The sequence below is a fragment of the Prosopis cineraria genome, unplaced genomic scaffold (assembly GCF_029017545.1).
Source record: "Prosopis cineraria cultivar Desert tree isolate PC_DT_omini unplaced genomic scaffold, ASM2901754v1 PC6, whole genome shotgun sequence".
In the NCBI taxonomy this organism is placed as follows: Eukaryota; Viridiplantae; Streptophyta; class Magnoliopsida; order Fabales; family Fabaceae; genus Prosopis; species Prosopis cineraria.
In genome coordinates this window covers 28,447,530-28,458,220 of record NW_026555337.1, presented here as the reverse complement: position 1 = coordinate 28,458,220, position 10,691 = coordinate 28,447,530, and positions in this window count along the sequence as shown.

The window sequence follows — 10,691 nt, the reverse complement described above, 5'->3', positions numbered from 1 at the left end:
AAAAACACAATATTTATTTGAATTTTTAAAAGCCATGTGATTGTGTATTGTGGGTATTTTGATCATCTGAACGAACAAGATATGGACATTGAGAGATGCTGAGGGATGTCAACATTGGAAGGATTCGATTTTGAATCGATAGCATTCTTTTGTTATTTTTTCCAACTATAGTCAGTTGTGGAATATAGCAAAACTTGTGAGGGCAGATTATTCAACAAATTTAATTTCTCTTAAAAAAGCCCAATTTGTGGGGACTAAAATGAGGGAAGAGGAAAAATTTTTCCAAATTTCTCAACCAATTGAGGGAGTCTTTCCCTTCCCTCCCTTCCAAAACCCTCAAACCAAACACATCATACAGAAGGAAAGCTAGCAAGAAGGAACATGAACTTAGAGATCATGATGAATGTCAAGTTGGATTTGGCTTCTCTTCATTTTTTTTTCTCTCTACTCTCCCTTTTTTTTTGGTTGAAGAAGGATAATTCATTAATCATTCAAAGCTGATTCATTAGGGAAATCATTTGACAGTAAACGTAGAAAGGGGGAGGGGTAGGCAAATCCTATCCAAAAGGGCACACCCTTTTATGACATTCTTCAGCTAACCAATCACTAGCTAAATTAGCATTTCTAAATATCCAAGACAAGGACCATCCGGAATTATCCAAAAAGAAGCCACAAATATCAGACAAAAGCGTGGCACAATTTCAATTAGTATAGTTAGAGTTAGACAAAGTAGCATCCACAAGTAATTGACAATCAGATTCAAAAGCAATAAGATTTAGATCCTGGGCCAAAGCAAGCTGAAGAGCTTTGTAAAAGGCAAAAGGTTTGCTCGAAAATGTCGAAGTGGCTATGATCTTATCTCCTGAGATGAGGATAGGCTTCCCAAAGTGGTTTCTGAAAGGAATACCAATGCCAATTGAGTTAGATAAGACAAAAATTAGCGTCAACATTACATTTTGTTGAATTAAGCTTTAGGAGGGTGCCAATTCTCTTTTCTCCTAGCATCAGTGGTATCGTTAAAGTCTTTCAAATTGTCTCCAGTCAAACCATTAACTCTCTATAATTCAAAAAGGGAGTCCTCAGCATGTGTTGCAATATCCCAAGGACGAAGAGGTCTTTGTCAAAGCACTAGGCACATCGATTTTTCCAAATATGCTAGCATGTCATAACCACAAGAGCCAAATGCCATTCATTAGTGCATCCAAAAAGAGAAAAGTCTAGAAACCATTTGTCAAAATGAGAGACATTAAAAATTATCAGAGTGAAGGCCAAGAGAGCTCGTGAACCATAACTTTTAGGACTAGTTATAGAGTAATAGCAGGTGCTCGCAAGTTTTAAGAAGATTATTGCAACAGCAACAACAAAGAGGGTTTGATCTATAGTTTTGCTTCGATAAATTCTCATTAGAAGGTGCAGCATGATTGAAGAGTCTCCACAGTGAATGCACCATTTATACTTTTCACTAGAATCCTCTATCGTTGAGAGGTCGTCTTGAAAGAGGAATGCTATGGATGGCTTGAATTACCTCGTCAAATAAAAATTCCTTAATAAGAGATAAATACTAACCACTATTAGTGATGAGCATGTCAACTTTTAACTCCTCAGCTTCTGGAATTAGGAATGGTGATGACAGCTTGAATCAATTGATAATGGGAATCCCTCTCCGCTTTCCATTTCAATGATTGGGTCAAAATTTTGAATGGTTACAATTTTACATTTTATAAAAATAAATTTTTATTTTTTATTACAATTCTAAATCTTGAATTGTAGTTTAGATCAAATTTATTATATTTTAGTATATTTTAAATTTATTTTTTTATTTTTCATAATTTCACATTTTAATATTAATTTTATAAAATATTAAATCCTAACCACTCAAAATTCGATCCAATGGTTGAGAAAAGAAGTGAAGAGGAAATGGAGAGGAAAGAAATGGAGAGAAGCTCAAGTTATAAGGTTCTAACATCCAAGAATAACAACACAACAGCATAAATCAATTCTAAAAACTAAAATCGTAATTTTATGAAAATATATCAAAACATTTCTACTACATGTCAAAATTAATTATAAATTTAAAATAATAGTTTTCTTTAAAATACCCTAACACCCTATGGGTTGAAATAGGCCAGACTCTAATTAAATGGCCTACAATCTTGTCTAGTTGGGCTTTGCCCTATTTAATAAACAAACGAACGTAAGGGCTATTTATGCAAGGCTTGACCAAGGTAAGAGCTAAGAATATAGGCAGGCTTGACTCTTATAGGCTTGGCTCTTAAGGGCCTGAATCCTAAAGCTTGGTTTCTCATTTTGAGTCTCATTTCTTAAACCTAGCTCTTATGTGAAAAGTTCAGAGTCGGGCCTACAAGCCCTTTTTCAAAAAAATAAAAAATTTAAAATAAAATTAAACATTATAAATTAATTAAAATATTTTAAAATTAAAAAAATTAAAATCCTTATAATTTTTTAGAAATTAAACAACACACATTTAAAAGTCTAGTAATAAAATTTAAATCTTGGTTAAAAGACAGTTAATTTTTTATAAATACACAAACATAATAATTATAGAAAAATAAAAAAATATTAGGAATTTTATACTATATACTGATATTTATTAAATTATATTAAATTAATTTTAAAATAAATGATAATATAATGCTTTTAGGATCAAGTGAGTAGGTCATTGCCTTCAAACACGTGTTCCACCAAAGAAAATAATAATAATAATAATATAACAGGACTTGAAAGGTCGTCCAAGCCCGAGCTCTTTTTTACAAGGCTCATCAGGGCCAAGCCCTCAAGCCCGATCATTTTAAAAAAAATTATTTTCAAAGCCCGAACCCTTATTTAAACAAGGCCTCCAAGCCCGGCCCTCCAGGCCCAGCTCTTATTCCTGGCTATGCACAAACATTGATACTTGTAATATTGATAATTTTATTTTTTTAAATATAATATTTGATATGTTTTTGATACATGTATATATATACAATCAAAAAAATATTAAAAATATAGGGCCTATTTGACAACATGTTCTGGGAACAGTTCGGTTTGGTAACATATTTTCAAAAAGTGTTTTAGAAAATAAAATATTATTCTGGAGAACAAAAAAAATAGAAACAACTTTCAAGTATTCTGGGATTATTGTTTTAGAGAACAAGGGAGAATGAGTAAAACACTTATTTTTATTGTTTTTTTCTCAGAACATGTTTTACAAAATACTAGTTCTTAGAACAATAAAATAAAAACAATTTCAAATAATTCCATAATTTCAATTCAAAAACTATCCAAACTAGCATATATATATATATATATATATCCTTTATAGTAATACCAAGGAAAACATAATCATTAATTTTATTTTTATTATATCTATACCTATTTCCTATCGCTCTTGTTAATTTGTATAATATCAACATCTTCTCTTCCTCAACTATCATCTGAAAAGAGGATAGCTTCTATATCTGGTTTATCTAGACATAAGTTTGTCACTCAAAATTCTAGCACCATCAAGTTCATCCCATTCATCTCCACTAATGTCCCACATTTTAGACTTGCTTTGTTTGTATTCTTCACTTTTCCTAGCCAAGAGTCACAAATTAGTATCAACTCACAATCTAAAAGTATCATATATACATATATATTAAAAATTAATTTTTTAATTAAAAAAATAATATTATGATAATTTAAGAGTACATATCAAAGAATCATCAGCGAGTATGCTACCAATGCAAACACATGAGGCAATTTGAAGCATTGATGCTTCATAGGTATTTATCATACAGTCCATCCTAGATTATTTCTATTTTTTTACCCTAAGTTGAATAGAGATTGGCCCCTTACTCCTTGTGTCCTTTGACCTTTGTTTCTTCAAATCTTAAAGCTAAAGAGACTATGAACATTTGCTCAAATGTTGAAACCCAATCTCATTGTTACTCACACTTCATCACCATTGCTAGTGTAAAGTCCCAACTCAATCCAGACTTTACCATTTCTAACCACACAATCATAATACAATCATAAACCAATATCAAAGTAATAGTCCTTTATTTGTTTTCAACTTGTGAGATCTCGACTTCTTTAAACATATATTCAAATAAGAGGGCTAGCGGAAGTGCAAACACATTTATAAGACTCAACAAGATACAACATCTTAACCCTAAAAAAGGGCCATGTGCCGCGGCTTGTACCACATGTGCTACAACATGTGATATAGTACAACATACTCTGGTTCTATCTATGCCATGCATCGCGATGGGCACATCATGTGTTATGATGCATATGACAGTAATTTCTACTGTCATATGATAACTCGGAAGATGAACTTTCACCATATGTCATTTTCACATCTGACTTCTGATTAGAGTGATTCAAGCGCCCAAGCTTATAAAATATATTAGCTAATGGAATAAGTTTGGACTCAATCTGATAGTCTAATCTAAAATTAAACACTTGATAGGGATTTATCGCTTGCCTTCAAAATTAAATTAAAGCTAACCTAACGAAATATAGGGCCAATCCTAGGTCATCTCTCAAGAAATGATTTTAAGCCTAATTTAAAGTTATCTGGTGAAATAAATCACCTAAAGCTTAAAGTTGATTAACTAATTACTAACCTAATTATCTAGTGAATTAAACTAGAAAACTAATCCTAATTGTGAATGAAGTGGCTTCTCTATTTAAGTAGGAACCTAAGGGTGTTGCTAATGGAAGATTCCTAGCCCTTTAATTAATTATGGTAGCTTACTTAACTCTCCTTCCTTAGTTGAAAAATGCATTTACTTAAGACAACTATCTCAAGTATCCTAACTTCACTAATTCAATTCCCTAAGTGCTGTTACAAGACCCCTAGGTAACCTTACTAGCTTAACTCTAAAACTAAACAAGTGTTTAGTTAAAATTCATTCCTAAATGCCACTTTCCAAAGCTGTACCTAAGCTCAAAACTGTGAAAACTCAAGTAACTCATCAAGTATTCACCACACAATTACATGTTAGGCTAGTAAAAGGCATTCTCCAAGTGAAGTCACATATTACCATATAAAAACACTAAGAGGCCGAAATTCTAGCAGTATTGAGAACTTTAAATTCAACTAAACAATCTTGTTTCAATATTAAAAGTTACAAACAACCATGAAACTAAAGTTAAATTAAACCACAATCAACAATAGTTATAGTATTCTAATGAAATTGAAACAAGATGAAGAAATAGTTAAGCTTATCCAAGTGAAGACTTCAAGACTCCTCTTCCATCAAATCTCCCCTAGGATTCCATGAAGAACTAGTTAGAAAACATTAAGAAAATCTTGCTTCCTCTATGAACTCCATGGGGCTGAGAGGTATGCTCCATAGTCTTGATGAATTGAGCTTCAATTCTTCCTCTAAATGCTTAGGGTGAGTTTGGCCATGATAGGGGAAGAGAATAGTGAAAGATTTGAGTGGATTTGATGAAGAAATGGTGGAGGAATAGGGGCTGGACGTGCTGGAGTATAGAGAAAAGGAAGAGAAAATGAAGAACACAAAGAACAAGAGAGAGAAAATGAAGATGAATGAGATGATGATTGATCTGATTTTTAAGGGTAAATGGCATGCTCAATTATATTTTGGCATCATTTGAAGCTTAATTAAAAAATAAGAAAAGAAATTAAAATAGAAATATGAGCCTTGTTACACTTGCAAGGTGGCACTCTCCTATTGGTTGGTAGATGATTCCAATGTGTGTTTAATTTCCTATGTTTCATTCAAATCATTCAAGCTGATTTAATCCTTCAAAATAATCATAATTCACATGCAAATGCTCAGCCATTAATCTCAAGGAGTGTTGACCTCAATTGCCTAATTGATGCACAAGTCACATGCCACCTATGTTACTAAATCACATAATTCAATTAAATAGCATATGATATAATAAAATCTAATTAATGTTCAGAATTAAATTCATAATTAGAAGGTAGAATTTATTAAATTAATCAAGTTTTAGGTTGCATAAAATTATATAAGAATTTTTACATAAAAGCAAGTCGAAAACTAGGTCAAACTAAGACATTTTAGAAGGTGTTGAATTTTTATTTAATTACTCCTAAACTAGAATGAATTTAAAAAATATAATTTCACCACTCATCAACTGGACATAAAATGTACTTTTTTAATTTTTCTTGTACATTTTTCAAAATTTTATTTTTTGGACCAAAATACCCCTAGTGCACTGAACCTAGAAACTTAGGTAATTTTTCAAATATAATACAATGAGTGTACTTTAAAGAGATAAAAAATTAATAAAAGTATCTTAATTGACAAATAAAAATGGGTAACAAATGTTTTCTATGAACACCCATGCGCAAAAAGTCACTTTTTCTTTGAAAACTTACACTCTAAGTGCTTAATTCTCATTTCTTGTCCTATTAGACTACTTTGGTCCTTGAACTAAGTCCAAAAAGACCACATGCACCTGATTGACACTACTAATTACATATATCATGTCATTTACTCAAATTGACTTTTGAATGCCACATTACACACTTGTGGACTTATATGAGGCACAACACATAAACACATATACACAACTAGATTTGTTCCACTTATAACCCTTTAACTCTCACATATCGAGTTCCATCTCACCATATGGTTGAGAATCACAATATACTCGACTCTTTAAAATGGGGCTCCGCCTCACCATTTGTGTTAAGTTTTCACATAAATACACAATTCACATTCATCACAGAATCATCACATCAATTCACATATAAATAAGTGAACAAGTTACATATAACATACACTTGCTTGAATACCATCTAGACCTACCCACGTACCCTCCACTGGGGCACCCTCGGTGAGATGCAACATCATATACATATACAAGCAAGGTTTCACAATACAATTCATATACATACTTACTCATGCATCCTAGTTGGCAACTCAAACACTATATACAATTTTATACATTCATTTATACATATAGTAGTCATACTACTACCAAATGAAGCTACTATTTCCTCGCTTTCTTTCTCATCCTTCTTGTGCTCTCTTCACCTGTGTTTAAAAGTAACGAAGTGAGATATACATTCCAGTAACTTAGAGGTAACCCCAATTACCGGTTAGTAAGCAAAATCATAAATAAGAGATAAAGTAGCATGTGTTTCAAATAAAGAAATATCATATGTATATATAGGAATTCATTCTCATCAATCTCATCATACTCATGCAATGCATTTTTGGTTCTACCTAGCAGAGTAATCTCTACACTTAGACTAGGACTTTTAGTCACATGAAATAAGGCCCACCATATCATTGCTCAGACCAAGTAATCGCATATGGGTGGTCTCCTAGTTCTAACATGGTAGAGTTAAACCCTACGCTCTAAGTCATCAGGACTTCTTAGCCTTATATGAGGTAGGACCATGACCCCTTACCCTAGTTTAGGATAACCTTGTAGATCATTCCATATCCTAGGTTCGTCATGACAGAGTCAAGCTTTATGCTTGGATCATTAGGATTCTTCTCCTAAGTCTATTTTGGCGAAGCCAAGCTTTATGTTCTAGATCATTAAGACTTTCTGGACCTTCTCATGGTAAGGCTGCATCCCCCACCATAATCTAGGGTATATTTTGAGGATGCGATGCATGGCAATGCACATGCTACTTTAAATTCATTTCAATCAATACTCACACACACTTACATGCATATTCTTTCACAATGTTGCTACTCTATTAGTTCACAACACAATGCATGTAGTTATATAAAAGAACTTATAAACAATTTCATAAACAAACAAGTAAAAGGGTTACTTGAGTTATCTTTAACCTTTGTCACTAATGGTTACCAATTACACTAAGCTCCTAGGGGTGTAGATTCTCACAAGCAATGCCACAGGTACTTAATCTACATAACACAATGCCCCTTAGTCAATTCTCAACACTTAGCACAGGTATGGATTTGGCTAAACTAAATCTCTCAACACATATTATTTATCCATTAGAGCCTATTTGAATCTATTTATTCATTATTTATAGTCATTAGCCTTATAAGCTTCTCAAACAATGACAATAATCTCCTAACACATTATTCAACCATAATTTTGCTATTGAACCTAACTTTTTAGCTATTTTGAGCCTAAATCCTCAAAGCTTAACCATTCAACTCTACACTAGTCACAAAACCTTAATTTTATATTCGATAGCCTATTTTTGACACTTCTTTCATAATATAAAACCTTAACTTTGTGATTTGATTTCTTAATTGATGAAATTCAATGAAAATAGGATAGAATTGAAGCGTAGGATTGCGTGATACTTACCTAGCAAGTTACTAATTAAAGAAAACTCTAAACCTCTAGATATGGCTTACCCTAATAGATAGGAACCTCTTCTCCTCTCTACTTACATTTCCTAGCACTTCCTCTTCTGATTTCATGAACCAATCACGTTAGTTTTAAGCAATTCCTGCACAATGCACTATGACACATGCAGCTTCCACCGTAGTGCATGGTATGATGAGTCCAATCTCACTTGTGCTAGCGCGTTATGCCTCAGATTGTCATTCTACCCTTCAATTCTTTAACAAAATATCTAAACAATACAAAACATCAAATCAACACTGAAACCACAATCAACCTACTAATTACTAATTTACCTCTAATTAGCAACTAGTTTTTGAGATTGAAACTTAAGATATACAACTCATACTCACCTTGTCACTGCTCTCACTTCCTAACCTTGCTCTTATTATTGTTTGAATTCTTACACTCTCATTGTTCGTATTCTCTCTAGTACTTGCAGTTCGCAATCTCTGGTACTTACTGAAGCTTCTTATTTCTCCTTAAACATCACCTTTCCTTCATATGCTTCTTGCCTTCTATTGCACTCAAGCTTCTCACTCTTATTCGTGTGCTTCTCGCAATCCATCATGAACGCCTCCTCTCCAAACTTCTTGTTGAGTCTTTAAACTTCTACCTTCTTGCTCTAAGTTTGTCACCTTTTGTTATTTTTTTTATTTTACAAAATAATCTAAATAATTTTTGCTCAATGATTCTATATGAATCTTCTATACCTATTGATTTGATGAATATTCTTCTTTGTTAAGCCTTATTGATGAGTTTTTTAAGGATGATTTGTTAACCTTTGTTGATGATTTAAAAACCACAATATTGCTTAGTGAATTTATGAATATTTGTCATGTAAGTAGATAATATTAAAGCTTTAATTGGTATTACCATTTTTTGATGTTAGCATGCTATTATGAGATTGCACCATTCAATTTTCATGCTATTCTAGAGATTATATTGAATTTGTTTGTCAATTATTGACTACTATTAATTTGTTATATTTTAGTTTTGAATTTCTATTTGACGTTCTTCTCATATTTATGTTATTCTTATTAGGGTTAAGGTATAAATCTGCATTCAATGTTTCTAGCTAGGCTCACCCCATATCTTTAAGTATTTTTTAGTATAATTTCACCCCAATGTTTTTAAATTTGGTATAGTGTCACCTTGACTTGATGGTTTGACCATTGATTGTTAATTGATAGTTTATGTTGATTAGCATACCAATGGCATCCACATGATTTTTTTCTTCTAAAGTGAAATCCTAATTAGATGGAAAAGCATAAGCCATATCCCATACATCTTCCTCCTCCCCCCATTTCATCTTACTTCCTTCCTCATTCAGAATGGATAAGAACAATCAAACTAGAACAAAATCAAACCTAAAAACATAAGAATAGTAAGAACAATCCAGCCAAAACAAAGTTTTGAACCCAAAAAACAAACTTGATTAATGAACTTAGAAATTAGCGTCATTAACAAAGAACCAAGAACAATTTAGAACAATCAAACAACACAAAGAAAGAACAATCAAACAACAATCATTAGGCTAAATCGAACCTAGAAATCATTGAAGGTCAAATTTAAAAAACCAATAAAACATATCTCAAATATTGGAATCAAAATTAAGCCAGAAAATTTTAGAACCCAACACCAAGACCTTGGCAACTACAAGAGCAAGTTTAAGTTTCAAGGTTGCAAATCCTAAATTCTCTTTTTATTGATATTGGCTTTGCTATCATTCAAGATTGAGTGAGCAAGATCGAATTAAAGAACCCAACTCATCTTTTATCCAAGAGAATTAAGATAGCCCAGCCATTAGTGTCGGCCAAGAAGCCTTTGACCCTCTTTTCCAGCTTTAAAAGACCTGCCATTGCTGTTAGAAGAGCTATGTCCTTGAGAAGCTGCAAAGAGCCCATCATCACCATCGTGATTCCAAGAAGAGGAAGGGAAAAAGGGAGGAGGCGAAGCTTTAAAATTGACCTCAGATTTGTTGTTGGTAAAGCTCACCTCAACCTTGACCTCATTCTCATCGTTGGCACTGAAGAAGGAGGAGGAATGTACTCTTATGCTCTTATTTATTTCATAGCTTTGCACCACAAAGATGGGAAGATTGGGAAGGGGGAAAGGCTCAAAGTAATGGATTAAAAAAGGTAAAGGAAGGAGAAAGCAAAGAACAGGAACGATGAAGGGAGAGAAAGTGATTTCTATGCAGAGCTTTCCTTTTGTAACACAAATATGTCAAACATGAGGTGGCAGTTTAGGATGTCAGAAAAATAGTCAAAAATTTCAAAGGTAACAATCAAACCAACAAAGGAATAGCAAGGTGACATTGTCCTAAATAGAAAACATTTAGGGTAAAATTGTGCTAAAAAATA